Below are 25686 nucleotides of genomic sequence, written 5' to 3'. Positions count from 1 at the left end.
TCTGGAAAGTCTTCCCAGCTGGACGACTTATCGGACGACTTAATTAAGTCGTCTGGAAAGTCTTCCATCTGGACGACTTATTAGACGACTTATAATAAGGCGTCTGGAAAGTCTTCCCAGCTGGACGACTTATCGGACGACTTAATTAAGTCGTCTGGAAAGTCTTCCATCTGGACGACTTATTAGACGACTTATAATAAGGCGTCTGGAAAGTCTTCCCAGCTGGACGACTTATCGGACGACTTAATTAAGTCGTCTGGAAAGTCTTCCATCTGGACGACTTATTAGACGACTTATAATAAGGCGTCTGGAAAGTCTTCCCAGCTGGACGACTTATCGGACGACTTAATTAAGTCGTCTGGAAAGTCTTCCATCTGGACGACTTATTAGACGACTTATAATAAGGCGTCTGGAAAGTCTTCCCAGCTGGACGACTTATCGGACGACTTAATTAAGTCGTCTGGAAAGTCTTCCATCTGGACGACTTATTAGACGACTTATAATAAGGCGTCTGGAAAGTCTTCCCAGCTGGACGACTTATCGGACGACTTAATTAAGTCGTCTGGAAAGTCTTCCATCTGGACGACTTATTAGACGACTTATAATAAGGCGTCTGGAAAGTCTTCCCAGCTGGACGACTTATCGGACGACTTAATTAAGTCGTCTGGAAAGTCTTCCATCTGGACGACTTATTAGACGACTTATAATAAGGCGTCTGGAAAGTCTTCCCAGCTGGACGACTTATCGGACGACTTAATTAAGTCGTCTGGAAAGTCTTCCATCTGGACGACTTATTAGACGACTTATAATAAGGCGTCTGGAAAGTCTTCCCAGCTGGACGACTTATCGGACGACTTAATTAAGTCGTCTGGAAAGTCTTCCATCTGGACGACTTATTAGACGACTTATAATAAGGCGTCTGGAAAGTCTTCCCAGCTGGACGACTTATCGGACGACTTAATTAAGTCGTCTGGAAAGTCTTCCATCTGGACGACTTATTAGACGACTTATAATAAGGCGTCTGGAAAGTCTTCCCAGCTGGACGACTTATCGGACGACTTAATTAAGTCGTCTGGAAAGTCTTCCATCTGGACGACTTATTAGACGACTTATAATAAGGCGTCTGGAAAGTCTTCCCAGCTGGACGACTTATCGGACGACTTAATTAAGTCGTCTGGAAAGTCTTCCATCTGGACGACTTATTAGACGACTTATAATAAGGCGTCTGGAAAGTCTTCCCAGCTGGACGACTTATCGGACGACTTAATTAAGTCGTCTGGAAAGTCTTCCATCTGGACGACTTATTAGACGACTTATAATAAGGCGTCTGGAAAGTCTTCCCAGCTGGACGACTTATCGGACGACTTAATTAAGTCGTCTGGAAAGTCTTCCATCTGGACGACTTATTAGACGACTTATAATAAGGCGTCTGGAAAGTCTTCCCAGCTGGACGACTTATCGGACGACTTAATTAAGTCGTCTGGAAAGTCTTCCATCTGGACGACTTATTAGACGACTTATAATAAGGCGTCTGGAAAGTCTTCCCAGCTGGACGACTTATCGGACGACTTAATTAAGTCGTCTGGAAAGTCTTCCATCTGGACGACTTATTAGACGACTTATAATAAGGCGTCTGGAAAGTCTTCCCAGCTGGACGACTTATCGGACGACTTAATTAAGTCGTCTGGAAAGTCTTCCATCTGGACGACTTATTAGACGACTTATAATAAGGCGTCTGGAAAGTCTTCCCAGCTGGACGACTTATCGGACGACTTAATTAAGTCGTCTGGAAAGTCTTCCATCTGGACGACTTATTAGACGACTTATAATAAGGCGTCTGGAAAGTCTTCCCAGCTGGACGACTTATCGGACGACTTAATTAAGTCGTCTGGAAAGTCTTCCATCTGGACGACTTATTAGACGACTTATAATAAGGCGTCTGGAAAGTCTTCCCAGCTGGACGACTTATCGGACGACTTAATTAAGTCGTCTGGAAAGTCTTCCATCTGGACGACTTATTAGACGACTTATAATAAGGCGTCTGGAAAGTCTTCCCAGCTGGACGACTTATCGGACGACTTAATTAAGTCGTCTGGAAAGTCTTCCATCTGGACGACTTATTAGACGACTTATAATAAGGCGTCTGTATTGGCTACCAAAAATTTTATCTAACGAAAATTTTATTTTTCGACATAATTCGTATAATTTAACATTTCATGTAACTTAAATCTGTGTATATATTTATATACATATATAAATAAATAAATATATATATATATATATATATATATCAATTGTTTCAACTTAAATTTGAATATTAATATTTTTATTTCAAAATTTTAATATAACAATATTAAATTTGTTATTTTCAAAGTATATTCTTAAAAATAAAATTGTATCATTTTGAAAGATTCTTAAATTCTTTTTGTAATCATTTTCTTAAATCGCCAAGTTAATGATCTAATTCTTTTAATATAGGGGTTGAAGTTCCTATGTATAGTTTTGCATTATTGTAAAGAATATATTAGTAGAAGTTATGGAAGATCCTATATACTCTCTTACAAAATATTTCTTAAATCTATACAATTAAATCGGGAATCATAACTGAAATTACTTCAAAAGTGGTTAATATTTTTTAAATCTTACTCTATTACGAATTTGCTAAAGATCTTAGGCTAAAACATCATTAGTTGATTAGAGAAATATATTAGGATATTATGACCATCAACTAATAAATATAAAAAAATGTGCTATAATTCTATAATCCCAACAAAAAACGTTCATATTTTAAGGTTTAGAATCATGACTTCAGGATTTAAGGATTAACAGATGAGACATTTTATGGGTTTAACATTTGACACATTTAGATGTTAGCAAAACCTATATAGTTATTGTCAATAGTATATGAAATTAATAGACATAAGTTTTAAATAATATTAATTGTTTAGAAGTTCTCATCACATATAAAATAATATATATATTAATCTTGACGTAATGCTGCGAAGTAACTATTCATATAAATATCCGTTATATATTTTGAAGTTGTAATATGTATAAAATAATTTATATGCATGATGATGTAACGGGACGAAGTAACAATACAGTCTCTGCTTAAAAAAACTTTTGTAAATGATGTTATAATGTGATTGGTTCAAAAAAATCCTGTTTCTGATTGGTTAAATATATTAGGAAAATTTATTTAAATCATAATTCAAAAAAGGCAGTGGCATATCATCGTAAACAATTAAAAAACGAAACACAGAATCCTAATAGTGATTCCACTTTAATAGTATAGATATGATGCATAAAATACTTTACCAATATAGTTTATTCATCACGAAATTCAAGGAATTATTACTCGATTTTTTAATGCAGGCAAAATATTGTTTAAGGCAAACAATGAATATATCAATATCTCTAATTAGACATGGGCACGAAAAAACTTTTGTAAATGATGTTATAATGTGATTGGTTCAAAAAAATCTTGTTTCCGATTGGTTAAATTTATTAGGAAAGTTTATTTAAATAATAATTCAAAAAAGACAGTGGCATATCATCGTAAACAGTTAAAAAACGAAAGACAGAATCCTAATAGTGATCCCGCTTTAATAGTATATATATGATGCACAAAATACTTTACCAATATAGTTTATTCATCACGAAATTCATGGAATTATTACTCAATTTTTTAATGTAGGCAAAATATTGTTTAAGGCAAACAATGAATATATCCATATCTCTAATTAGGCATGGGCACGAAGCCTCACCCAAAACCCAAATCCGAACCCGACCCGAAGTGGGCGGTTTGGTTTTGGATATATCCGAACGGGTTTAGGATTCATCGACTACGTATACCCTTACATGATCGGTTATACCTGAAAACCGAAATGCTATCCGAATACACCCAAAAGTATATATATAGTGAGTAACATTAAACACATTTATCCCCTTTCCTAAATCCGTTCAGCTTCCCAAAAATCTTTCGATCTTAGCCAATCCTAGATATGACTCTTGATTTTTCAAACTGGAACCTACCAAAAGTCTACTATCTTCGACTTCTACTCTTTTTTCGACAAGGAGAAAAAAATCAAAGGTGAATCCTTTTCTTTTCCAAATCGAAATTGTCTAAGCTTCTTCTCCTTCATCTGCTTCTTCTCCTTTATTTTCTGTTAGTTGCTTATGTTAGGATTGTTGTTCTTCTTGTCAGAGACTATTATGTTACTTGATTATGTTAGTTAGTTAGTTAGAGAGAGACAAGGTTAGTTGATTACTTGATTTTGTTAGTTGTTGTTTTTCTTGTCATATTTACATGAGTCATAGTAACATGACAGAAAGTTCTAATGTTAGTTAATTATCGAACGAACTTATTTTGTTTTGTTAATAACAGATTGATTCATCATCATTACCTTTTTCAAAGCACTGTAAAACATAGATCTAAATTATGTAAAAGAAGTGTTTCATACTCCAGAGTCTGATCGAAGAGATAAACAAAAACAATCATATGGAGATAGTCAAGAACAGAGTAAAAAAAACGTGTACTCCCCACATGATCTAATGTATGGGCTCACTACCGAAGAAGTGAAGAGAACCGTGACAAATGTGTGTGCGACTACTATCAGAATATCTTGACTTGTCCAACAAATTCTGGAACCAGCAATTTGCACAATCATCTTAACTATTGCAAGCAATTCAAAGCATGTCAAGATGATCAAGATCATACTAAAAGCCAACATAAAATTAGTAAGGAAGGTTCTTTGAAGAGTGTAAAAGTTTCAAAAGGTGTATTAAGAGAAGCAACAAATGAAATATTCGTTCTTGGACAGTTGCCACGTTTCTTTATTGATAGTGTAGTTTTTAAACTTCTACAATAAGGTAATTTTAACAATGTATCTTGTAAACACTCATTATCTAAGTCTATGTTAATATATATGTGCTTTTATGTGTATATTAACCTCCTTGATCCTCATTCAAGACGTACAACTACTAGGAAGATAGTAGAGATGTATATTAAGAGAAATACTGATCTTAAGAAATGGTTTCTTGCTGACAAGCAAGAGCTTCCATCACCACAGACATATGAGTGTCTCAAGTAACAAGTAATTAATACTCTTTGAATCAGTTTTAATATTGTGTTTAAGGATTTTGTTTTTGATATAGCTAATCTTTTATTTTGTTTGTTACTTCACGTAGGGGTTAACTATATGGTGATAACAACTCACTACATAAATGCATATTGGCGGTTGAACAAACTGATCATTTGATTCAAATATGTAACCAATCACAAAGGTAAACTATTGCATTTGTTCTCTTAGAATACCTCGCTGAGTAGGGAATAGAGAAAGTGTTTTGTGTCACTATAGACAATGCAACTGCGAACAAAAATGCTTAGATGCATTTTGAAAGTAGTTTCTGTCAAAGATCTGATGAATCATTAGTTATGAAAGGATAATTTTTGCATATGAGATGTGATGGTCACATTACCAATCTGATTGTGAGGGATGGCTTGTCTGAAGTAGATGATAGTGTGACTGCAATCCGCAATGCAATCTCATACGTAAGATCTGGAACAAATAGACAAAAAAGACATTTGAGCTTAAAGTAGATTCTGGTAGGATGAAAAGAGGAAGTCTGCCACTTGATGTTAGAACTAGGTGTAATTCAATTTACTTGATGTTAGAAAGAGCACTTATTTAAAAGATTGTGTTTGATAAGATGGGTTTTGAGGAGAAACCATTCAATGATCATTTCATGGAGTTAAAGAATGAAAATAAAAGACTCGGACCTCCTACAAGTGAGGATTGGCGTGCGGTTGAAAATTTGGAAAGGTTTCTCATTATCTTTTATAACTCAATCTTAGTAGTCTTATAATCTACCATGCTTAATGCCCACAAGTGCTAAGGTGAGATAGTGAACGTAGCCTCCAATCAGTATTTGTTTTATAATAGCTACGATGTTGTTCTAAAAATCAAGGATGAGGATATGCTGAAGAAGTTTGATAAGTACTGAGATGGGTTGAAGAACATTAAAAATATTTTAGTGGTGGCAAGCGTCTTTAATCCTTCCAGAAAGATGAAGTTTGCAAAGTTGTGTTTTGAGGATCTTTACGGGGAAGAAAGTATGGAGGTTAAAGACTTAAATGATTCAGTTTTAGTAATCTAATTGATTTGTTCAAAGAGTATAGTGAAAGAAATGTTAAACAAGTTGAAATAAATGTGCAATCATCTTAGTGTACTCAGTCTTCACAGTCTCGAGAACATCCAACAATGGACTTGCATGATGATGAAATTGGCTAACGCAGGATTCAGAAAAGGTACAACTCACTGCTAAAGGAGATTGGAGTGAGAGACATCAATGAGTTGGATGCTTACCTAAAGGCTGATGTTGAGCATCAAGATGTAATGGAATGAACTGGCTTTGATGTTCTCTTTGGTGGAAAGTAAACTCTGGAAAGTACCCTTTTTTTATCACAGATAGCTCGTGATCTTTTTGTTATGCAAGTATCCTCAGTTGCATCTGAAAGTGCATTCAACATTAGTGTGAGGTTAATTGATCCACATAGGAGTTGTTTAAGTCACTATTATATGGTTGATGGTCTGATGTGTACATAACAGTGGATGAAACAAGATATCAGACTTGAATCCAAGGTGCTCATCAATGCTCAAATACTTTCAGTTGTTGAGTACAAAGACAAGATGGAAAGAGGTTTGTACTTTTCTTGTTTATTGTTATGTTTTCTTGCTTTATGTTTGTTAACACCAAATTTTTTATTACTTGAACAGAGTATGACAAATATCACAACCACAAGACTAGAAGACCAAGATAATATGGATTCGTTACATGGTAAGAACTAAGACATTTGTAAATTGTAAACATATGATGCATTTTTTATGCTTGTTTACTCTTCTAACATATAAAATTGTGTCTTTTTGGTGTCACATATGGTTTTCAAGTTTCTTAAGTTTGCTTAGTGTTTTTGGTTGATGTTTTTCGTTTGGTACTTTGTTGTTACACAACGTGCTACTCTGTTTCGGCTAAAATGTTTGTTTTTTTGGTTTATATTGTGTTATTGCACAACTGCTTCAGGTTTTAGGTTGTTAAATGTTTTTGAAAATATAAAGTTTTACAAATGTCAGGTGTCTCATGTACACTCGAAAAAACCCAAACTGGATTCGTAATAATCCGAACCCGACCTGAATTCATAAATAACCCAAAGAGGTTTTGCACATATCTACCCAAAAACCTGAAAACCCAAACACTCGAATCACCCGACCCGAATCCGAATTGATACCCGAAACGTCCTATCTCAAATGCAATAAACCCAAATTTTAAAAATTTGAATGGTGGGTCCATCTTCACCTTCTCCAATTGCATATTGTGAAAACCGTTTATGAACATCAATACTATTATTTACAAAGAAAATAGTATTGACATGTGCACGCTAACATAAATAAAAAAAATGATTAAGACATGACACAAGCAAATTCTTGAAACAATGTTCATGTTCAAAAAATTTATATATCTACAGGTAAGACGTGAACAATGGCCTCATGGCTATAGATTTTTTTGAAGGATTTTCTTAAACTTGAACAATGGCCATTTTCTAAAGATTTATATATCTGCAGCTAAAGTATTGAAGAAAAATGGTCAAACGACTAAGAAAATGAATAAGACATGACCATTGGATTAATATCATCATATATGTTTATGTTCCTTTATAGGTAGATGGTCTAACGTAAAGGATACAAACACATTAAATCGAACAGTATGTATGTGTTGGCAGTATAAATGATTATTTGTCCAGTAGCTTGTGGTCAAATGATAAAGAGAAGGGCTTGGGATGTCAGCACATTTCAGTTTCGATCCACCAGCCATGTGAAACTAAGTCACATGTTACCTGGACACCCTACATGGATATCCATGAGCCCTTGCTTTCAGCTCGTTTGAATACCCGGAAAGAGAGTTTATCCATAAGATGTACCTCCACTTGCGGATTAGTTTGGGCACTTCCATAGGTCCGGGATACCCCAGATTAATCAAAAAGAAAAATATAAAGGTCTATTTGTATAACATATTACATATGGTACATGATTCATTTAAGTAGTTATTGTCAATGTGGCATGTGATATTAATATGAAAATAAATGATAAGATAATTAAATATAATGATTTTTTAGTGGTCCAAAATGGAAAATCACACATTAAAAATCATGATTTCTATTTTTATAGTATAGATTGTATTATTTTTCTTATAAAAATATACATTTCAACAAAAAATCCATCTCTAAACTAGAATTTTTCTATTTTAGGAGAAATATAAGATATATTGCAAATATTCTTAAATCTTTATATAATAATACTTGTTTTTCTGTTTTGAAGTTAACAAACACTTTGAAGTCATTTTCATTTTCTTCCTATTAAAATTTTCATTTGCAGTTTTAGAGCCATTTTGATACTTTATCGGATAAGATTTATATTTTGAGACAGGCTATTCCACATCATATTCAAATTTCAATTTTTAGTAATGAAAACTAGCATAAGATGAACATAAGAAATAAATAAAACTCCATTAAATAATTTGGAAGCTACTCATGTGTAAGGTTACCATTTGTCGAGAATATATGATTACAATAATTTTATATATAGTATTTTCCCTTGATATAAGTAAAAGTATAAAACATTAGTTGCGTTACAGAAAATTAACAAAAACAGAATTAATATATGTCCTAAATATTAAATTACAATAGGGTTTTAAATTAGAATACATTCATCTCTAAAAATTATAAATATGTGCAAATATAATCGAATTTTCTGAAGTTTTATGTACTATTTTAGTTCCTGCACTGTACTCATAGGTAGTAGTATCAACGACACCAGCAGTCTAAGAGTAAGTTACATAGAAAGTCACATTATGACTTCTATTTTCTTTAAAGGACACATTGTTTAGTTGACACACTTTGTTTGGACAGCTGTATTATTTTGGACATAAATGACCTTGCTTTTGTGCAAGTGGAAGAATGTTTGTTTTAGAGAAGCAACGAGCAGCTAACTAAGTTTGTTTTTTGTTGCAATCAATGCAATAGTTATTACGAGAAAATGTTGGTATATGGGTTTATGTGAATTATTTTTGGACGTAGGATCTTTTTCACAACAAAAAATCTAACGGTTGAGAAGCTTGCTTTTCATGAGTAGTTATTAGTAGGTTGTCCAATTAATCTGTTCCCTTTTTGAGATATGATTTTTATTATTTTGTTTATAAGTGCAGATGGATGAGATGTGTTTGGTGATATGTAGAGAATGAGTATCTGGTTCCGGAGGTAAATGGGAATTCGTTTTGGACAAGAGAAAGATGCGTGGACGGGAGATGTGTTGATGAGAGATGCGTGGACGGGAGACGCGTGGACATGAGATGCATGGACGGGAGACGCGTGGAGCCACTTACACCACCACTGTAACTACCCTCCCATCTTACACCACAACCTCCATTGCGGTGGTCACCGCCATCTCCACCTCCATATCCTCCACCTTTACGTCTTGCACCTCCACCGTATCCACCACCATCGTATCCACAACCATCACCTCCACTCTAGTAGCCACCTCCACCAACCACCACCATTGTATCCACACACATGTCTTCCACCATCGCCTCCATAACCACCACCGCCTCCACTGCGGTATCCACCGCTTCCTCCACCATATCCACCACCACTGTAACCACCACCATCTCCTCCACTCGAGTAGCTACCTCCACCAACCACCACCATTGTATCAACACTCACGTCTTCTACCATCACCTCCATAACCACCACCGCCTCCATTGCGGTATCCACTGCTTCCTCCACCACGGTCTCCATCGCAAACGCCATCGTTTCCACGGGACTGAGCTTCGTTCATAGTAGAGATTGAGATCGAGGAATATAGATCGAGATTTTGAGATTGAGATCGAGAAATAGAGATTGACATTCCGAGATCGAGATATAGAGATCGAGAAAAGGCGAAAGTGAGAAAGGGTATTAGGGACAATTTCTGATGGAGAAGATTAGGGTTCAATCTCTCTAACCTCTCATGTCTGAGTTTGATATCTGAATCTAGAAGATGTCAGAGAAGAAAGGGTTTTCACGATTTTCTATAAAGTGAAGATATAAGGTTTGATTATTAATTAGAGAGAAAAAAAAGTATTTTATTTAAAAAAAAAACAGATCGGTTTGGTTAGTTAGAAGAAAAGGTAATGAGAGACATCATCTCTCTTAGATTAGTTGGAGGTTATCCTCGTAAATTTGCAATGAGAAGGTGTACTAAAGATTCAATGTATCTTTTAGTGAAATTTGCAACGAGAAGGTGTACTAAAGATTCAATATATCTTTTAGTGAAATTGGTAACTTAAATTGTGTCTCTAAGCGTAATTTTTTCGCAGTCTAATACGAGTGTGATTCTCTTACGTCATGCACATACAGTAAATAACCTAAATATATTCTCCTGAATTTTTTATTAACCTGATATAACATATACAGTAAAAAACCTAAATATATTCTCCTGATTTTTTTTATTAATCTGGGGTATTGAAGACATATGAAATAACATATATTTTCATGTATTTCAAGTCAATTACTTTTATAAATATTATTGTCGAAGTATAAAAACTAATCGCCAACACAGTATTGCTACATCGCCATTCAACTGCACGGTCAAAATTAACTATTCCTATCACATGTATTTTTGCGTTCTACCTTGAACTAATTTTGGTATGACCTCTGACAAGGCGTAACTTTCGAGTGGGCACAAAATTCCACCTAAATATCCTCACGGATCACTCTTAACGAGAAGTCAGTGGCTTTACAGGGTTTACCCATTACAACTTGTTCAAGAAATATCTTCCGAACCGAGGACCGAACATATAACACAATCATGCAAGTATATGCATAAGAACATCAATATATATAAAATATGTATACCCTCCGAACCATGATCCGAACGATAGAATTCAATAACTCTCACAAACATCAATCATGATCATATATAAGTATTTACTAAGTCTGCAACCTAACAATGCATCAATCAATATTCTTATTTTGCAGGCACTAACCGCATACTCAACAATCACAGCCATTAACTAAGATTCACCTATGTGATTGAGGGGTTTGGTTTTAGCACGATATCTTTATCAGACTATGTTACCTTTATCTCGCAGTCAGTACGACTCAGAATTTTTATAGAATTAATCTTGGAATAAACAGAGTCATAAAATTCTGTAAGTAGAAACCATGATCTAAACATAAATCTAATAAAGAACAAGAAATTAAATTAAAAAGGAAAATTAAAGATTATAAAGTATACTTTAAGGCTCAGATTCTCTCTAGATATCTATGGTCAAGTTTTGGTATGGGAAAAATGAGCTAAGGGGTGTGGAGCTATTTATAATTGAGGAAAATGGACTAAGGGGAGGGAATAAGTCATGGGCAGCAAGCGGGAGGTGGCACAGCCACCCGAAACAACCAACGGGAGCCAGTTTTATGTCCAACTGCAAATCTACCCAATAAAAAGCAGAATTGTGGCCGGCCACCAAAATAACCAATAAGAATGAAGCAAAATCAACTCGGAGGTGGTCCAGTTAAGAGGAGACACAAGTCCATCTACTTGAAGGAGGAAAGCAAGCAACTGCATCCTCCATAACTACTTGACACACGCAAAACGTCGTAGAACCCGAATTAGCTACGTAAAATTTCAAACGTGTCATTCTCTAGTCTGGATTGACAAAAATGTTTCTCCTGGCCAAAAAATTACTTTTCTAGACCAAAAAACTTCTAAGCTAATTATATTTCATATCCTAATAACTTAAACTAAAATTTTGGAAATTTCTAGGACGTTCTAAGCCGAACCATAAGGGTTTCCAACCCACTAAATTCCCCGAAGAATATTCATATACCATTATTTCTTTCGTAACTCAACTTCAAATTAAAGCACCTCTAAAATAGCTTAATATCACTTGGATTTTGATCTCATTCTTCTCTCGATATCACTTGCAGTCTTTCCATTTTAGCGGTCTGCAATCTTTTATAAACTATCGAGGAAGCAATTTCTCGACCATTGTAGATGATATTATGACCAATTCGATTTGTATTCCGACCAATTCAACTTGTACTCCGATCGCAACTACTTGTCTAAGTCCTTTGTTCTTTGAACTTTGACTTCTCATTCTAGAACACTTTCAATTCTATTTTTGGCTTCGTGGTGCTTTTTGAATTTTCTGAAACCTTTAACACACTTCGGTCACTCGAGTATATGCAGTATTTCCTTGTGTCAAACTCATTACAATGTTTTATCCATATTTATTTACCCATTAGAACCAAGATTTCTCATCAAAATCATCTTGGCTTGAATTTCCTTTTTCGTCCATCTTTTGACCATTTATGTGGCCATACTTCGACCATTTTTTTCTTTGGCCATTCTTTAGCCTCATCAGTGTGCTTATTCGTATCAAAGGCTATTAGAGTGAAATTTGCCTACTATTGGGATGTCCATGATAATCCCTTGCGAAGTTTTTGAGATTACAACACTTGTGGCAAGTAATACCTCTGTTACTGGTTCTCATGGATTCCCTTGAATCCTACTTGTTACAATATTGTGCCTGCTGGTCCATACTACCGCAACTCAGGAAGACTTCCATAGCCCTTTTGCATTGACCACCGTGTCTCCTACCCCAAGACTCGCACTCTACATGCCTCACAAACCCTAACTCTTATCATGATTGTTTCCTTTTTGGTTCTTATCACTAAACGGAAGAACAATATTGGATATGTTATAGGGCTTACTACGGTTAGTTACAGCCTCCTACTTGTTACAACTTTGTGCATGCTGGCCCATATTACCACGCCTCAGGCAGACTTCCATAGCCCTTTTGCATTGACCACCGTGCCTCCTACCCCAAGTTTCGCACTCTACATGCCTCACAAATCCTAACTCTTATCCCGATTGTTTCCTTTTTGGTTCTTATCATTAAACGGAGGAACAATATTGGATATTAGTTACGGCCTCCTCTCTCTCTCTCTCTCTCTCTCTCTCTCTCTCTCTCTCTATCTCTCTCTCTCTCTCTCTTCCTTTCTAGATGGTTAACCCAAAAGAGTAAGTGGCGATATGTTTATATATGGAAACAAAAGTGATTGATATGTCACCATTGGGCAAGGGCCACAATGGTGTGAGTTACACTCGCGGCCATTCTCCCTTGCACTCGCGTCCATTCTCCCTTGTGATATACCATGGATTTTACTCATTTTTAGCCATAGTATATAGGTGTTTTAAATACATTAAAGTTGTTTTGGAGTCTTTTTAGTATGTTTTCAGGTTTTGGAGTGATTTGGAGGAAAGTGGCGATTTTGGTGCATTTTGGAGAAAAAATGACAAAGGCCCGAAGTTGACCATCGACCATGACTATCGATCGATGGGAGAATGCAACAATCGATCGACACACACCCTGTGATGTCGATCGACGGTGAACCGCACGGAAGCCAAATTGGGTTCCAGCCGACTTAAAGCCTAAGTCCCACAAGAATTATTAGATTACCCCTGACAAGTTTTAACCTAATATTTATGTGCTCTGCTGCCATTATTCTAGGCAACACACGCTTTCATACTTTCTACTTTTCATACAACAAAATACTTAGTGTCTTAGGTTTGGAGAGAAGATCCAAGCACTCCTTCAGAGATTTGTGATTGGAACTCCAGTTTCTTTAATCTATTCTATTTTATGCAGTTTTTTTATCTTGTTGTTATGAATTGCTTAGCCATGTCTGAGTAGTTCATCTTGTTAAATTTAAGGTACAAATATTCATGAGGGATTAGCCCAAAATATAGAATTGCTAAGTGCCAGGATATTAATCAACTAAACTATTCTTAATGCATGTGTTCTAGAGTAGCTAACTAGGACCTTGCCTATAGACATTAGTTTGGTTCTTTGTCTGAAATAGTTTAGGTTGTGCTAGGATTGCTAGAAACAAGCGGAAGCTGATTTAGTTTATCCTAGGGCACACGTCAAACCCGTGCGTAACGCTTCCTGGAAAGAACATCGATCAACAACTCATTAGTTGTATCGATCGACGAGTTAAAAGGTGTATCGATCGACACCCCGTTGTTGGAATCGATCTACACTTTCTCAGGACCAACAAGCGACAGCTGAGGTCCTAGATCCGGCGATAGATAGTCTAAATATACGAAAGCTGATCGACTATTCCTATTTGTTTGAGTTCTAGAATATCCATATATGCTTAGTAGTCTATATCTCTATAATCATGATTGTCTGAATAGAAACCCTAAGTCTAACGTTTCCCATATATTTCTTAAAACCCAATCAATCAATTGAACAATTACTTGTTCACCCCTGCTAATTTACATTTAAACCATTCAACCTAGCTTAACTACACAACTAGATAGATTTATTGTGTGCCTTTGCTCCCTGTGAATTTTGATCCCTAAGTGCTACAATTGAACCTCTTATTTGAGAAAGTAAATCACTCATTAGGGTAATTTGAGTGATATCAAATATGGCGCCATTGCCGGGGAGCTTCGATCGCTATTAGATCAAATTTGGTTAGGTTTAATCTAGGATTTTGTTACTTGCAAAAACTGATAAAAAAATTTCTTGAGTTTTCGGGTGCATGCCCAGCAGTAACAGAAACAACAAGGAACAAACACTTCTCTTTTCAGATCCTGCACTACTAGAACGCACCATCCGCAAAGGCAAACGTACTTTGACAACTTCACATGTTCGTCCACCGAAACTCGCCTTCCACCGTCGACCGAGACCACTCTTCCGTCGACCAACCATACCCACCCGACATCGATCGACATTCCACCTCAGACATCGATCGATACTGAGCCGCGAAACATGGTTGCGACACTAGTTCTAATTCAGGACGCGACTGGAAACTTGCTTGACCAGGAGGGTCATCTGCGTAATGCAGCATGACATAAGATAGATGATCAGGGGGTTGTAATCCCTTATACCGATGCTGGTATTGCAGATGCTCAAGCTGTAGACGAGACTGCTAGACCAAGGAAATTAGTTGATTACAACAAGCTAGATCAATACTACGAGAACATATTTGCAATCCGTCCTCCAGCCATATAGAGGCAAGACTTTGAGTTGAAGCCTCAGTGCTTTACACTCGTGAGACGAACACCCTACTGTGGGTTATCACACGAGCATCATATGGACCATATGCAGAGGTTCGAGGATCTAATTTCCGCTATCAAAGTCAATGGAGTTACTGAAGACTATCTGTTTTGCAAGCTCTTCAAGTACTCACTTGCTAGAGAGGCTTCGCACTGGCTTAAGCAGTTACCACTGGGATCTCTTACATCCTGGGCCGAAATCAAGAATGCATTCCTATGCCACTTCTTTGATGACGCACGCGCTGAAGACTTGAGGATTAAGATTGCTACATTCACACAAGAGCCTACAGAGTCCTTCAGGAGCTCTTGGATTAGATTCAAGTCATATTAGAGAGATTGCCCACACCATGGATTCAATCAAGTGCAGCTACTTAACACTTTCTTAAGAGGCATCGCGCTGGCATATCAGATGGCTATAGACTCAGCTAATGACGGAAACTTCAACACTAGGAATCCAGAGGAAGCAATCAGACTTATTGAGAACTTGGCATCCATCAACATCACCAAGAACACTAATTTCGAGAGAAAAAACTCGGCTCCAGCCCTAGGGAAGGAGCAGTTGAAAGATGTTAAGGCTAAGTTGGATAGTGTTCACAAGCTTCTCAGGAAACAAGTTAGCTTTGCAGAGGACGTAGAGGCTGTAGATGTCGACAGTGACATGGACGAAGAGAAGGATGTGAACTTTGTCAGTGGTTCAGGTTTTCAGAATCAAAGGTCTGGAAATCAGAGTGGATACAGAAACTCCTATTGCAATGGTCAGAAGAATGAATACAACCAGAGTTCACAATACCAGAAACCCTACAGCAGCACCTACAACAGTAGCAACAAACCTTATGGAAATTCCTACTACCAGAATCAAACACAGCAGACTCGAGAGAGCAAGATAGAGTACATGTTTGATCAAGTTCTTGAGGGTCCACAGAAGTTGATGGTGAATTTCAATGGGAAGATAAATGTTGTCTACACAGAGCAGAACTCAAAGTTTGAGTTTTTGAACACACATGTGAGGAAGCTGGAGACACAAGTGGTTCAGACTGGAGACACTAATAAAAGACAGGAAGCCTTCATGAAGGGTAAAAAGGATGACTCACTGAAGCACCACATGAATGCCATCATGGATGATGATTTCTGGCAAGTGGATAAGGAAGAGAAGCATCAGGAGGGCGACTTCCAAGTCAAAGCTCCATACGTTTCGGCGGTTCACATTGGTGTTTCATGCGTGACCGTTAGATATCAGACAAACATCGATCGATATCAGTTTCTCCACATCGATCGACAGAGGAAGATGCATCATGCGTGACCGTTAGAATCCTAACCCACGAGGAATTCGCAGCTAAACACCCTCATCCACCCAAACCCTTCTGTATCAAGAAGTCTGACATCGATCAACACCAGGATCCAGCCGCCAATCCACAGCCAGACTAAAATGACGATCGACTCAACTCATCTACCGTCGATCGACGACCACCTCTGACCTACTGAGTGCAACTACCAAAGATAGATGTAGCATGACTGGATGCACTCAGAAACCCATCTCCACATTCATAACAGATAGCAGATAACTTCAAACAACTTTCAGATGATGCACCAGAGCCAATGCAAGTTGATCAGACTTCTGAGAGGAGAACCTTGAGGAAAAGAAAGGAAAAGATTCCTAAGCATCTCAAGCGAGGAGTTAATGAGAAGGAGATGGACAGCTTCACCAAAAGAGTTCTCAGGATACCCTTGGACAAGCCATTCAAGGAGGCTTACTTTACCCACATGTTGTGGATGTTCTTCAGGGAAACCAAGGAAACTGAGCAGGACATACATAGGATCTTCCATCAGATCAGAGAGAAGATGAAACAGAGGATTACACTGAAGAAGAAGAGTGATCCTAGAAAATTTGCAGTGCCATGTTTGGTCAAGGGCATTGAGTTTCCATGTGCGATGTGTGACACATGTTCATCAGTCAACATACTACCAAAGGTAATGGCAGACCATCTTGGTCTAAAGAGAGAGCCTTGTAGGATTTATTCACTTTCGTGGATCATTCTACGAGGAACTCGGAAGGAATCATCAGAGATCTTGAGATGCAGATTGGCAATGCTCTAGTTCAAGTTGACTTCCATGTCATGGAAAACAAGCAAGACAAGAATCATTCTCTACTACTTGGGAGAGTTTTCATGGCCACCGTAGGAGTAGTTTGCAGCATGCAGACTAATCAGTTATGTCTAATACTGATAAATCCGGATGTCCACTATGATCCAGTCACAGTTGTGAGGCCACAGAGGTCCAACACTGGAGTTAACAAATGATTCATTGCAGCATGCCACTGCAATTATGAGGATAAATACGAAACCGAGTATTAAGGATCAATCGACAGTGGAACTCCACCATCGATCGACATTGTCAATCATCCACCGATCGACGACAAATCCAGAGAATCGATCGACAACAGTCCTGCTAATAAGATTTTCTCTTTGCCAGCACACTGCTATCCGCGCTTTGACGTTGCTACCCAACCTCAGACATCAATTGATTACCACTACGGTGATACTATCAGCAGACAAGGTGATTATTCTATTGGTAGTTGGGCAAATGACAGCCCTCGTGAGAGCTTCGCAGTAGACAGTGAACTACCGGAGACGAGATCTTATGAGTATGACGAGGACTACCACAGAGAAAAGAACATTGAGTACCATGGTCTTGCCATGGACTTCTCCATACATCGTCTGCAGATGTGACGTCAACATCGATCGACAGTAACATCGATCTATAGATCGACGATTATCGAAAACAAAATCTTGAGGTACAAGTTAAAATAATACAGATTAGGTTTATCTAACTCCGGATGAATTTGGTATTTTCAGGGATCCATAAGGCCAACAAGAGCAATGGATGGACGCATTCGCAACATATCCAAGGAGAACATAGCTGATATCATTTCCATGAATGGGTCCAGTAACTTCTTCCCCTCGAAGAAATGTTCAGACGATCCACCATCGATCGACGATGCAGCAGCACCATCGATCGACGGTCACTTCGAATCCAAACGAAGTACACTTCATCCGAACATAAAGAGGAAACCACGTTGGGAGAACACATAGGTATCCATCCCGACCGTGCCAGAGCAAGATAGCTATAACAAAGTAGAGATTGATGAGTTGGTAGAAGAGATCTACAAAGTTATCGGAACTTCAGACGATTATCATTCGAGGAGGCTCGATGACGTCTACTACCCATTCGACAACAGTATCAGTTGGTCACGGATGAGATGAAGCAAAACCTAGCTATGCTTCAGAAACAACATGGAGTCGACGTAAGAAGGTCAAAATCGATCGACCCTCACACTCAAACATCGATCCACGCTAGCATCCAAGCATCGATCGACGCTCACCTCGCACCATTCGAAGATAGGCTACAATCATTCACCTATCGGCTTGATGGTGTTTACTACCCACTACGTGATAGGTAGATTTCATGACCACACGCCTGGACGCTTTGCGACATGAGATGGATACGACTCAAAGACAACTCGATTCTCACACAGAACGGTCACCATCAATCGACATAAGGACTCGACCATCGATCGACGGCGACTATGCAGCAAGACGAAGCAAGCTGGTTACCGAGAAGTCACTACAGGATAAGCTTGATGAGATTACTTTCTCTCAAGACTTGCTGAAAGAAGATGTCTACCAGGAGCTGAAGGACATCTCAGAAACAACGCATGCCTGACTTGGAATGCAACAACGAAACATTAGGAATCTTCAGCATATGATGCATGCAAGTGAGGTTGCTCAAGAAAGATTGCAAAATCAATGGACCAGAGGAGATGAGGCCATCAGAAGCTTCATTGGCACTTGGTTCCAGATGAGCAAAGATGAAGTGCACACTTGCATACAACCAAGTGGTCACTTTGATCATTTCTAGCCCAAACAACCTCCAAAGTCAAGCTAAATGACTATAACAAAGCGCTGAGTGGGAGGTAACCCACTATTAGGTAATTTCTTATAGTTTTATTATTTACATGTTATTTATTTTCGTTTTACTTTATTGCAGGTCTAAAAAAAATAGAAAAACCAGAAGAAAAAAACGAAAAAGAGAACCAAGGAGAGGTTACTTGTCATCGACCGATGTGACTAGGTTGACATCGATCGATAGTACAACACCAGCACTGATCGATAGACACATTTCCGTGTCGATCGACATCGACATCAGCGATCAGGTATATCGTTCTCCTTGTTACATTCAGTACTTATGATTTATATTCTCACCAAACTCCGACTAGATATACATTGGGGACAGTGTAATTTAAGTATGGGGGGAGGTTTACTAATATTATTTACCTATGAGTTTTTTAAATGTTTTCATAAAGTTTTATTGAGTCAAGAAAGGAAAAATGGACTTCCACAATTTTCCTTACTCATCTAACCACTCTTTAGCACCATTCTTAGATTTATTGAATGTAGAATGTACTATAGATCCTAAAGGGGATCAGTCTGCCAGTTATTCACACTTGCTGAGAATGTTTGGAAGAACCAAAGCTGACATCCAACCTAATTGAGCTTAACTTGCTTGTCTTGGGGCTTGGTATACATTGGATCGGAATCCTTCTGCAAGTCTAAAAGGTATTAGACTTAGTGTTTTTGATTTTCCTTCCACCTCTCTTTGGCATTCATATATATATTTATAAAAGATTGAGATGATTTCTTGAGATGCAGAGGGGTAACTACATTACCTATAACCCCACTATTCTAATTCAAAGGAATGATCACACATTTTTTGAAAGCGAGGGGTAGATACATTATCGATGACCCCACTATTCGCCTACAACTTTGCCCACAAAAAAAAAAGAAAAAAAATCAGATTCAGAGAAGAGAGAAGGGAAATCAGAGAGGGTTACCTGTAGGTCCAGATACTTGCTTGAGTTGATTTCATGTGTTCAGTGATCGATACTCCCAAGGCAAAGCCTACACCTTTTATTTACATGTACTAAATGAGGTCAGTAGAGGAGTTAATCAGACATGATTAGTTAAGTTGTTGGATGAATGGAATTGGTTGTTAAGCTAGGATATTGCATAGAAATTACTTCTAAGTTAAGATTGATATGATGTGGTTGCAATATTGTTGAGATGATGATAGTAAGTTCTTAAATTATGTGTCCCTATTGTTTCAAAAACACCTTTCAGAGAGACTGCTCATTGTTTTTGCTTGATGACAAGCAAAAGAGTAAGTCTGGGGGTGTTGATATACCATCGATTTTATCCATTTTTAGCCATGTTATATAGGTGTTTTTAAATACATTATAGTTGTTTTTGAGTCTTTTTAGTATGTTTTCATGTTTTGGAGTAATTTGGAGGAAAGTGGTGATTTTGGTGCATTTTAGAGAGAAAATGACAAAGGCCCAAAGTTGACCATCGACCATGACTATTGATCGATTGGTGTCGATCGACGGCGAAACGCGTGGAAGCCAGATTGGGTTCCAGCCGACTTAAAGCCTAAGTCCCACAAGAACTACCAGATTACCCCTGACGAGTTTTAGAGGTTGATTGTTTGTAGATTCTAGAGTAGTTTTTAGTTTTAGTTTTTCCAAAATCTAGTTTTTACCCAATCAAGATTTAAGTAAAGTAGATTTCCTATTTTTTAGGGAAACCAGATTTTCAACTCTTTAACCATTTTTTACATAAAAACCAGAATCCACATTTTATGGGTTTTCCCAAGTGCTACGACAGTTTTCATCATTTTTCAATACATTAATTATTTTATATATAAAAGAATCACATCTAAAATAAAAGAAAACACATCAACAAATGGTTTAAAAATAATATTATCTACAACTCAAACTTGAGAGTCTTTTTAGGTAAGTTAAATCCATGATATAATAACTAATATTTTGTAGCACGATATAATAACTAATATTTTAAAAATAATATTATCTACAAAGTTAATTAAATTTGTTAGTTGTAAATATTATATATTTATTACCTCTAAATTTACTTTTTATTTTAAAACCCAAGGAAAATTTAATTAAATATTTTTATAATATTTTAATTATGAAAATTTTATACACTTCTAAAAAATATATTTAAAATCTGGTTTAGTTTATTTTTTAAAAAATAACTATTTTCTGTGGTAATATTTAGTACTATTTATAATTGTATAGTAAATAATATGTTATTATTCATAGTTTTATTTTATTAATTTTCAATTTTTTCAGAAAATATTAATTTTATAAAAAAATATCTACTTTGTAAAAGCTACATTTATCCTAAAACACATGAATAAAAATAATAAAACAATTTTTAGGTAGATGTATTTTATAATTATTTAAATAATAATTTATACTATAAATTTTACATTAATTTAATTAAATTTGTTAGTTATAGTTATTATACATTTATTACATCATATTTTTTTATTTAAAAACTAATAGTTTTTATGTTAAAATATTTGAATAACATAAATATGTATTTTACCATTTTTAAAAATATAACTATTTTAATTTTATTTTACAATGATAATGTTATTTTTTGTTTTAAAATATTTTTTAAAAAAATTATGTATGCTTTGATGATAGTATTTTTTTTCAATAATAGATATTTTACTATTCATAATATTTAAAATTTATTTTCTTTTAAAAGCAAAAAACAGAAACTAAAAACTAAAAACCAAAATCAAAAACCACCAATCAAGTTTTTCAAAAAACCAAAATTTACTGGAAAATCAAAAACCAAAAACCAAAAACCAAAAGCTAAAAACCAAAAAACCAAAATCCAAAAACAAAAAACCAAAATCTAGAATCTTTTTTTTTTGATAAAATGTGAAATTTATTGATCTGTGTAAAGAATAACCATTTACAAGAGACTACAAAACTCTAAAAGAAATCTTTACAAAATATAAACTTTTTCTGCCATGGTATTACCCAGTGATCGCAAACCATCTCTGCATCAGTCCAGCAACTTATGCTCAGACTTATATCGAAGGGATGTGATTCTATTCCTCACTGCCTTATCGACGATTCGAACCACTTGCTGCACTGTACGGTATCCAGTCTAATGTCTCCTCTCATTTCTCTCCTTCCACACATGATAGATGCAGGTCTGAAAGACCATTTTTACGAGGATCTTGTCTAGCAGCTGAAGGTTGTTCTTGATCACAAACTGCAAAGTATGCATCCAATCTGGATCATTTCTGCTACCTGTAAGTCTGTTCGCAAGAGTATCCCATACCGTAAATGAGTAGGGACATGCAAAGAAGATATGGTCTCTAGTCTTATCCCTCTCACCACAAAGAACACATCCCTGCTGAATCCCCCAAGCTCTCATCCTGTCACCAGTAGATAATGTGTTTTTCACATCCAACCAAACAATGAAGGAGAACCTTGGCACTCCTTGTGTGAACCAGACACTCTTACTCCAGAATACTACAGGCCTTCGGTCTCTAATTTGATCCCATGTTTTAGCTAATGAAAAACATGTCTTATAGTTGTCACCTGAATGCTTCCATAGCACTACATCTCCCCCTCGTTCTTCATCTGGTACCGGCTCAGCCTGTATACGGGCATGAAGCTCATGATAGTGTCGGCTTCTCTGTCCCCTAACCCTCCATTCTGATTGTCTAGCTGCTTCACTGACCCGAGCATTGCAAGCGATACCCAGATAACAATTTCCGACTTTACCCGTGACGTCTATAAGTCTTCCCATACGCAGCCAATCATCAAACCAGAAAAAAGCAGTTCTTCCATCATTTACCTCAAACCTCATAAATTCATACACCAGCGGCCTCAGCTTCAAGATTTTTCGCCACATCCAAGAGCCTCTCCCATCCTCCTTGACATCCGAAAAAGAGTTTTGTCTTAGCAAATATTGCTGAATCCAAGAAACCCATAAAGAATTTGCTTGTGTGAAGATCCTCCATATTAAACTCATTGCAAAAACTCTAGATGAGTCCCTCAACTTGCGGATCCCCAAACCCCCTTCTTCTTTTGGACAACATAAATCTTCCCAAGCCACCTTGTCCTTATGAGTCTGGTTAGGTGACCCAGACCATAAGAATGCACTACACATGCTCTCTAACTCGTTAAGACAAGCTTTAAGGAGGATGAAAGCCAGACTCCAGAAGTTGACAATGCTAGAGATGACTCATTTTATCAGCTGTAACCTACCAGCATATGACAAGCACTTGTTCCTCCAAGATAGCATTCTGCCTCTGACCTTATCTATTAATGGCTCATAATCTTGTTTCGTTAGAGCTTTAGTGGTAAGCGGCATACCTAGATAACGGACTGGCAGACTTCCCACTATGATCCCTATGTGTGTGGCCTCCGATATCAAAGGGGTGATGCTTTGTCCCGAGGCGAATATTGAAGACTTCCATGCATTGATGAACAACCCAGAAATGTTTGCAAACTGATCCATAACAGCCAGTACCCCTTGCGGCGATCTGACTGAGCCATCTGTAAACATTAATATATCATCTGCAAAACTGAGGTGGGTAAGCTTCACTTCCATACACTGAGGATGGTACACGAACTGTCTTGCTAGAGCTGCTTTATTCAACATCTTTGACAAGACATTATTCAGAATAACATATAGGCAAGGTGATAGCGAGCAGCCTTGACGTATTCCCCTAGCGCTTGTAAAAAATCCCTCCAAACTTCCATTTACAGATACTGAAAAAGCAGCCGTAGATATACACACTTTGATCCAAAGTATAAACTGCAAAGGTAGCCCCATAGCCTTTAGTACTGCTGTAATAAAAGACCACTTAACCGTATCAAACGCCTTTGAGATATCAAATTTAATTGTAGCCCTGTCAGAATTCGTGGTCCTGTGGTACCCATTCACGAGCTTTGAAGCAAGGAGAACATTCTCAAGTAGTAACCTCCCTTTCAAGAACGCACTCTGGTTTGGTTCTATTGCCTCGGGGAGAATAATTTTGAGACGGTGCGCCAAGATTTTGGATATGAATTTGTACATTAAGTTGCATCAAGCTATTGGCCTGTACTCTTTCATGGTTTGCGCCTCCGCTACCTTTGGAATAAGAGTGAGGATCGTGGCATTGATTCCTGTAGGCATGAACCCAAATGAGAAGAAGGATTGGACAGCGATTATAAACTCCTCCCCCACCACTCGCCAAGCAGCCACGAAGAACTCCTTGGTATATCCATCAGGTCCCGAGACCTTATCATTTGGTAACGCATGAAGGGCAGAAATAATTTCCTCCGCCTCAACCGGTGCAACAAGTCTTGTACTAGTGCCTGTGGGACATCTATAAGTTAAAAGTTCTTGTAACATAGGATAAGCATCTCCTTCTTCACCCTGGTCCTGAACCTGTAGGAACTTCTGAAAATGCAATACTGCCTCATTCTTTATATCAGAGATATCTGTCAGGATTGTACCATCTTCTCTTACCAGCCGTTTGATAGTGTTTCGAGCAGTTCTGGTCTGAACTGCCCTATGAAAGAATACTGTGTTACAGTCTCCAGCCCCCAGCCATCTTATGCAAGATTTCAAACGGAAAAATTTTTCCTCGATGCTTGCCAGTTTATTCCACCTATCAGTAGCCTCTGCAGCCGCAGCAAATGTAGCCTGACATGGATCCAGGAAAACCTGGTTCTGACATCGACACATTACCTCAAACGCTGCTTTGGTTCTGTTTGGTAAGTCACCGTAGTGAGTCATGTTTAGCAGTCTCAGATCATAGCAACTTCAACTTGGCATGGAATTTACTCAAAGCAGATCGAGAATGATATAAAGGTGTGGTCGTGTCCCAAACTCTCTTAGCCACTGGCCGGAAGTCTTCGTGTTCAGTAAGATAGTTGAAAAAACGAAAGGGCTTTCGAGTTTCATTAAGGTTTCCAGACATTTGGACCACACATCTAGCATGGTCTGAAATCCCTCCAGCTTCAAACCGGGAAGAGGATTGAGGAAATGCTCTTAACCAAGCTGCATTAATCAAGGCTCTGTCCAGTATTTTCCCAATAGGGTCCTCATCTCGCTTGTTCCACCATGTGAATAAAGCTCCAGTAAATGCCATATCAGTTAGAATGCAATCTCCGACAACGTCTTGAAAATTTCTCATTCCTGTCTGAGAAGACCTCACTGCTCCACCTCTCGAATGCTCAGAAGAGTACAACGTAACATTGAAATCTCCTATAACTATCCAAGGCATATCAAGATGACTGTAAGCCGCTTGAGTTCCCCGAAGATCCTCCCATAAACTCCTTCTCTCCACCTCACAATTCGATGCATATACTGCTGAACAGATGAACTGCTCCCCTGTCTCTGGAATCTGAACAGCACACGTAATAATCTGAGAGCTGATGTGAAGCCTGGTGACCACCACCCTATCTGACCAACAAAACCAAATACGCCCCAATGGATTAAAATCATAGTTAGCCATAGATGCCCATCCCGGAAGAGCTGCACCCATGCAATCTCCATACTTTTCCGGCTGAACTCTTGTCTCCAATAAACAACCAAATAAAAACTTCTCTTCTTGAACCCATCTTCTAACCTCCCTATGTTTGCGAGGCATG

This window comes from Brassica oleracea, chromosome C5 (assembly GCF_000695525.1).
Source record: "Brassica oleracea var. oleracea cultivar TO1000 chromosome C5, BOL, whole genome shotgun sequence".
NCBI classification, from domain to species: Eukaryota; Viridiplantae; Streptophyta; class Magnoliopsida; order Brassicales; family Brassicaceae; genus Brassica; species Brassica oleracea.
Note: the sequence above shows the minus strand (reverse complement) of the source record.